Source organism: Zonotrichia leucophrys, chromosome 5 (genome assembly GCF_028769735.1).
Source record: "Zonotrichia leucophrys gambelii isolate GWCS_2022_RI chromosome 5, RI_Zleu_2.0, whole genome shotgun sequence".
Classification (NCBI taxonomy): Eukaryota; Metazoa; Chordata; class Aves; order Passeriformes; family Passerellidae; genus Zonotrichia; species Zonotrichia leucophrys.
The window spans coordinates 37452352-37460646 of record NC_088175.1 but is presented as its reverse complement, the minus strand read 5'-3'; positions in this window follow the sequence as shown (position 1 = coordinate 37460646).

The window sequence follows — 8295 nt, the reverse complement described above, 5'->3', positions numbered from 1 at the left end:
ATTTTAAATATTAAGTTGCAAAAACTAATGTCCTTTCTTAAAGAATTACCACATAAAATACTTGTGCTTTCATAATCATAATACTTTCAAAAATGCCCCTTTCAGTTAGCCAGGCTGTGGATTGACAGTGTTAGAGATTCAGAAGCATATGAATTGACTACATGGTAGAGTCAGATTGGATCTGACAAGGTTTCATAGCTCAGCTGTATTTCATGGCAGAATAGCTATGGTTTTCCTAAGGTATGGAGTATGATGAGTCAGTGAATCCTATTTTCCTGTGTTGATTTCCCGCTGGACCAGCTTCAGTATCTTTGTATCATGTTCCTAAGTCTTCTGCAAAATCAAGGTAGAGACGTGCCTGAACAAGGTCTACTGTCAATGCGGTTGTCAAGCTCTATTTGGGATATAGCACAGCTGCGAGCTCCTTACTCAGATTGGCAGGAAAACAGCTAAATTGTAGCAAAGAACTGAGAGAAAGAATATGTTAGATCCATGTGAGGTAAAGAAGTGTGTTGGTTTTGACTGGGGTAGAGTTAATTCTCTTCAAGTGGCTAGTATGGGGCTGTGTTTTGGATTTGTGCTGAAAACTGCTGAAAATAGAGATGTTTTGGGTATTCCTGAGCAGTACTTGCATACAGCCAAGGCCTCTTCTGATTTCTGTATTGCCACACCTGTGAGGGGGCTGGGTGGACATGGGAAGATGGGCTCAGGACAAGTGACCCAAACTTACCCAAGGGATATTCCAGACCATAGGACATCATGCCCAATATATAAAGTGTGGGGAAGAAGGAGGAAGGAAAAGGGGTTTGGAGCTGTGGCATTGATCTTCCCAAATAACCATTAAGTGTGATGGAGTCCTGCTTTCCTGGGGAAGACCGAACCACTGCCCATTGAGAAGTGAGCTAATTCTTTATTTTGCTTGCTTGCATGTCCAGCTTTCCTTTACTTATTAAATTATCTTTATCTCAACCTGTGAGTTTTCCCACTTACTCTTCTCATTCTCTCCCTGCTCTCTCCGGTGGGGGAGTAAGCAAGCAGCTGTGACGTGGTTTCTGGCTGGAGGTGAGCCACAACAGGAAGGCAAAACCAAAGGCAAGTAAACTTAACAGAGTATTGTGAGCAGCTCAAGCATTCAGCAGAAAATATGTGATCAGAAAATCTATCAAAACATTAAAGGAAAAAAATACAGATAAGGCAGAGAGTAGCTCAGCAATGTCAAGGCTCAACTTGATCCCAGGAGCAAAGAAGGCTCACTTTTCTCCACCTGATCCATGAAAACTTGGTGAAAGACTCATTACATTTAATGTCTAGCAGCTTGTTCCTGTAGCTACGTGATGTCTTGTATAAACCAGTAGCTAGCTAGTATTTTTAAATTATTTATGTCTTGCGCATGATTTTGTATATGCCCAAAAGGAGCCTGAAGTGGGATGGTTGCAATATGGTCCCTGAAGTGGGATGGTTTTTTTCTGATCAGTCTGGTGTCTTTTGCACATAAAATTTGGTACTGCAAGTTCAGAGATAACTAAACAGCTCCATAGGAACATGTGGAAACAACACAGTTAGACCAAGCCCATGTAACAGTCTGGTAAAAGAGATTTGATTAACTTGTTTTTCAAAAGTTATTGCTCACTGTGGCTGATTTTCTGTTCAATAGAATGTTTGCATCTGACTCTAGTTAAGTAATAAGTATTTGCATTTTTCAAAGCTGAGCATGGTATTATGACCAGAGATTCCTGATGAAATTCATTAAAAATTTAAAACTAGTTCTGCTTTCAAAACTTGCCCTTACAGGTCTTAAATATAAGGCAATATGTTCTAAGGACAAAGCCTCAATCTTCCTCTGACTTCAGCAGAGATTTGACATTATTTAAGGAGAGTTCTTTGATAAAGATTAATTTTTTAAATCTCCAATGTAAGAATAAATGCAGACAGATCAGTATATAGACTTTTAGGCTGTATTTAAATTACATATTTATTTTGTTCCTCAGAGATTGAAATGGCTTGCTTGGAAATGTTCCAGTATGTTATGCAAATTTATTTTTAATGTATTTTATGTAATAGCAGAACAATAGAAGTAAAAGATGGAAAAGACCTATTGGGTCATTGTATCTATTTTTCTGCCCAGACAGGATTGTTTCTATAAATGTTACTGGTAGTGGCAAAGTAAATCAAAGTATATTTGAATAATTCCTTTTCTGAGTGCCAGCTTCTGATCAGGATCCCTCTGTTTAAGGTCAGAAAATATTTACCATTCAATCAAGAGAATCATTTGCCACCCTTCCTAATTTTTTTATTGTCTGTTATTTATCTGAGTCTATATTTGGATCACATTGATCAAGAAAGAATATATTTAGAGCTGACTGTAAATCAGCAAAGAATTTAATGTGTAAAAGAAGTAGGAGTATAGCAAGGAACAAAATCTATTTTTTCCCCAGTTGCTGTATACCATTGAGTTTTAATTGATTTCAAGTTTAGTTCAAGTGTAGTTAAATAACGGGCTGTTTAGCCTGCTGCACCCTTGCCAGCACTTAATGCATATTACTATTCTGAAACCTCTTCAGTACAAGTAAGATATAAGTAAAGGTGTGCTGACTAAGGTTTTTGGGCTTTGCCATCAGCAGTGCTACATTTTAAAGCAGAAGTGGAAGGAAAATGAATGTTATAATGACTCAGCATGCTCAAATGCAGCATTTTGTCTTAATAGAAGATTTTCCAGCTGTAGTAAGGCACCACAGAAACCCACAAAGCAGTCTATTAACTATAGGCTGTTTAGCACCCTAGAATTAGCTCTGAATGATCTGTGGATCAGGGATATTCCCTATCTGCAGGTCTGTATATGAACTCTGAATCTCAGAGGCTGTATCCACACTACTAAATTAAGCCCAGAATTGTCAGCAGACCAACAGGCACAGAACAGACCATTCCTATGACACTAAACTCTTAGTCTTGGCTGGCACCCACATTGCTTACTGCAGTAGTCCCCATAATGTTCTGCCTTCTCCTACCAAGAGTCTTCAATTATTGAACTTTATTGAAATTAATACCAGAACTCTCCTCCTCTTCCTGAAGCCTTTTTTCTTCATATCAACATTGAGGCAATCTCCTTCAATAGTTAGACAGTACAACAATTAATGAACTGTAATGTGCAATCCTCTATTTAATTATTACCCATTAAGCTACTTTCACTCATCCACCTAATACATAAAAAAGCCCTGTTCAAAAATCTACAACATCAAAATATATTTTAAAGGCCATATTAATTACTATAACAAAATTAATAATTACTAATTACTAGTACAAAACCCTACTAAAAATGCATGCAGCAGAACCATTGAGAGCACCAGGTGTCAGCACAAGGGCTTTATGGGTCAAATTATGCATTTCTTTAAAGTAAATGAGGAATTTTATTGCATAATTGACTGTTGTGTTGTTTGAGTAGTATTTAAAATTGGAAGTTTATTTGAATAAAGAACTTGAAGATTTTTTTACAAGGTGAATATATAGTCTGCGGTCCATGACACTGGTTATTAAAGGGCTACAGCAGCTCCTATCCACTTTGCACAATAATCTGTATCTTCTGTACAAAAAAATTAACTTTATTCATGTGACTATTTCTAAAATTTATCAACCTGATGAGATATGCTGACGTCTTTTCTACAAACTCTCAAAACCTGTCCATGGTACATTGTTCTTGCTTTTGCAAGTTCTCACATCTAAATTTTACTTTACATCAGTGTATCATATAAAAGCAATGCAGCTTCTCAATGATTTGTAAATTATTTCTCTGGAGTGCTTTTCACATTTTGTGAAATTGTAATAGAGTTCAAAGAGTTCAGCTTCAAGCGCTGGTATCTACAACCTTTTGGGTTTCAGTTTGTTTCCCATTTACAAATATTCTTTTTAGAAAAAACTAACTTAAATTAAGGTAACTGGGGAGTTGCATTGTGTATTATTTTCAGGTTATGATCTCCAGAGACAGAACTGTATCTTGATATCCGAAGTTTGAAATACTGGTTACTGGCAATGTCTTTTTTATTATCCCCTGCTCTTTAGGATCCTCTTCCATTTATTCTTGTAAGAATTGGAAGCATTTATTTGGCTTTGACAACAGAAAAGAACAGTACTTGTATTAATAGCCATTTCTGATAGCACGTTGTAATAAAAGTGGTACATACCTGGCTTAATTCCAAAGTACTGATTTGTACTTTTCATTTAAAGCATCCATGCCAATCAATGACACTTTTTTCTCTTACTGCAAGAAATTTAAGAGCAGAAACCCTATCACACAAGGCAGTAAACTGAATTGTAAAGACCTTACTTCCAGAGATACAGCTGATTCCTGGCCACTGCAGTGAATGTCTGAGGACAGGTTAAATTTTTTACAAAGACATCTTTGACAAACATTTAAACTACAAGAGTTGTAATAGGTATCCTTTACATCTTGAAGTATTATTACCTGATTACAAATCACAGCATCATAGAATATCCAGTGCTGAAAGGCACATACAAGGATCATCAAAATCCAATTTCTGCTTCTGAACAAAACAACCCCAAGAATCACACCATGCACCTGAGAGCATTGTCCAAACACTTCTTGAACTCTGTCAGCCTTGGTTCTGTGATCTCTTCCCTGGGGAGCCTGTTCCAGTGTCCAAACACGATCTGGATGAAAAACCTTTTCCAAATATCCAGCCTAAATGTCCCCTGACACAGCTTCATGCTGTTCCATCACATCCTGTCACTGGTCACCACAGGGAAGAGATCAGTGCCTGCCCCTCTTCCCCTTGTGGAAAAGCTATAGAGTGCAATGGGACTCCTGTCTTTGTTAAAAGTTCATAGCTGATGATTGATCAACTCTCTGATTTATCTGGGTCTCACTGCAGGGCCTCTCTGCCTTCCAGGGAGTCAGCACCTCCTCCCAGTTCAGTGTCATCTAAGTTAAAAATCGTGCAAAAAGTTGCAAAAGGCAAAAATTCTACTGGCACACAAAAATGGAATCCCATAAACTCTGCTTCCCCCCACTCTTATTGCTACAGTCTGGATGTCCCACACCAAAATTTGTACTTCTTGTGGATACTTTGCATTCTTAGCCCTGCTCTTCATAAATGAGAGTCATACAATACACAGCAGTTCCATTTACAGTTTGAGTTAGTAATAATTTCAACAACTACAGAGTTTACACATCATTCCATGTTTTTCTTTAGACCTCTTAGAATAGTAAATGTTATTGTCACTTAAGAGGGCAAAAATCTGTTAATACCTGGTTTTAATGCACAGTTTCAATATATATATTGAGCATGTATTATGCATTAAAGTTAAAACATTACTAACTGACTAAAGCAGGATGATTTTGTTCCCTCAGTTGACATGCACAAATGTTTTTGCAATCCACAGAAAACGGCAAGTGCTATACAAAAGCAGCTGAGAAAATGTAAAACATTTAGGAGCAATAGGAAGCAACAAGGGAAGCATAGATAGGACCAAATGTTAAGCATAAGGGGTCTATCTTGGTTTCTCTTCCTGTCTAGATATTAGGATTTCTTTTAAATTCATGACTCAAATCATAAACTCCTCTTCACAAACTGTTCTCTCTTTAAGAAAAAATGGAAAGAATCGTGATACATCAATTTAATCTGAGTTTCCGTCAGAAAAAAATTTGAGATCTTGACCTGATGTTTTTTCCCATAGTCCTTCAAAGCACCATGCACCATTTAAAAACAAAAGTTAAGTTGCAGAAGGTTTTACACAATGGTATCAGAGGTGTTTGTTTCCCAGTAAAGCTGGGCCACTGAATAAAAGAAGTCAAAGCACAAGGATAGGGGAAACAGGCAAAATATATTCTACTTCTGTAGTTGAGGTACTGCTGTGGGAAGGGGCATTTTCTCTGTAGAGCTTAAGAAATGTCAAGGCAATCAAAGGCTAGGATGGAAACCCGAATATGAGGCATATAAATTTCCTTGTAACTTTGGTACTCTTTATGCGTATCCAAAGGAAGGAGTGGAAATGCCTTGCTCTTTAAAGAACTTCTGAAATAAAACACTTCATCAAGAATGGAATATATTCTGTGAGAAATCAGCAGCTCCAGTTTAACTGATTGCTAATCTCTTTTAGAATTAGGTGTTTACATCTGTTTCACAAAGTTTCTCCATTACACAGTCACTGACCTTGGACACTTCCTTCTCCTGCTTGGCAAGCTTCTGCAGTGGCGTAGGCGCATCTGAAAGTGAATCATTGCTGCTCTTGTGTCATCGCTTCAAGGAAAGCACTCAGACTTGAGAATTAGAGGTAGCTTGGGCCAGGATCATATGAGAGGTGGGAATGGGGATTTCATAATGACTAAGGAAAAGCATTTGGCTGTAGTCACTCAAGCATGTAAGCACCGGTGAGATGGGCTAGAATAACCCATTTGCAAAGACATTATTCACAATTTATTGCCATTCTGACTCAGCAATGTCCTCACCACAAAATGACAGCAAGACATTTCATAGAGGTATGTAGAGTGAAAGAAAACTGGTGAATAAATCTCAAGCCAGCAGCGGTCAAATCTGCCACAATTAGGGAAAACTGAACCCATACATTGATATAAAAGGATATTAAGAAATTCAAAATTAGGACGTTGGATAAAAAGAAACATCTTAAACATATAAAAGGTCAATACAGAAATATTCCTAATTTTGCTCTACGTAGCTACCACAAAGGATATTTCGCACAATTTACTTTTGTTTTCTTTGCATTAAGACAGGATGCACCTGGATTTTACATAATGAAAAGTAAGCTAAAATTTACCTGCAGTGTTGGCTTCTTCAAAGAACAGTTTTATACTAAGAACTTTGAAAACAACATGACTGTATGGCATTGAAAATTTAAACTTTTATGTACTTCCAAAGTGAAAATAACACAGTGATATTTTGGGGAAAATTTCTTTTGTGCATCATCAGAACAGATGCCAAGCAGAACATATTGTCTAGATTTGGGATTTTTTGTTTGCTTGAGAAACACACTTGTATGGTACATAATTACCTATATAATACAGTATATGGTAATTAGGTTGCTCAAAAGAAAGCTTGAGTATATACAAGAATTGAGGAGTGCTTTAACACATAATGCATAAAAATACATAATACATAAAAGAGATATTAGATTTAGCTCATTTAAGTATCCACAGTAGAGGTATGACTATATTTAAATGTGCATATTTTTCTTCCTGTTTTTATTCTCACATTAACTGTCCTTGATCTAATATTTGAATACGTTTGAATAGTGCATTCAATAGTTTGACTAGCATTTATAATGCCTTCCTCTTTTCTTTCTTTCTCCCAAGGGTAGGATTGTGTATGGTGGGGTTTTATTTCGCACAGTTTTGGTTTTTTAGTTATCGTTAAATGCATAATCATCTCTCAACATCTCGCCTACAAAGATGCTGCCATGCTTTTCTTTTTAAAGAAGATAATTCTGCTCAGGCTTCCAGAAAACTCCTTTGCAAATTGTACATACGGAATGGTTAAACAAAAAGGAAATTCACAGTCCCCATTCGCATCAATGATAAAGATACATCACACTGGACAGCGCCTCACTTAATGTGGTACAGCCAAGAACAGAGAAAGACATACCAAGGTATTGTTGTCTTAATACAATTAATAACAACCTGAAATTAGGATAATATGCTGTTTACCACATAAAATCTGCGTTTTTTCCTGTTTATTAGAGAGAATAATACGGTCATGGCAGCACTATTAAAGTTGGGGTGGATGTGTGTGTGTATATGTGTATTTCTGTGCTTGATATACAATAGATAACTCAGAAATACAAAATTCATTAGTTTCCTCTTATGTGCTTATCAGAGTCTAAGAATGAATTGACAAAGGCATTACTTTAATTAGAAATATAGCAAAAATAGCTAAAAAAGATGTGAAATTTTAAACTATAAATGACTGATTGTGGCATGTTATGCACAAGCTCATTTGTGTATATGGCCCAACAAATTGAATCCCTTCTCAAGATAGGATGCAAGATGACAAAGCAAATATATATTTGTGAGAAGAATGGAGGGTAAAAAAACTAAGGCACAGTGCTGTAACAGAAAAAAGATGTTAAAAATTGGAAGCTGTACATCAACAATTCCTATCTGATTTATATATTAAAACATGCATATAAAGGTGTACCCAGGTGTGAATTCATTGATTTTATATCTCACAGAGAAACCACAATAAAGTCCTTCAGATATCATGATGCACTAAGTCAATAAAATCTTGTATCTATGAAAATATCAGTCAAGAGAGATAGAAACATGTACTT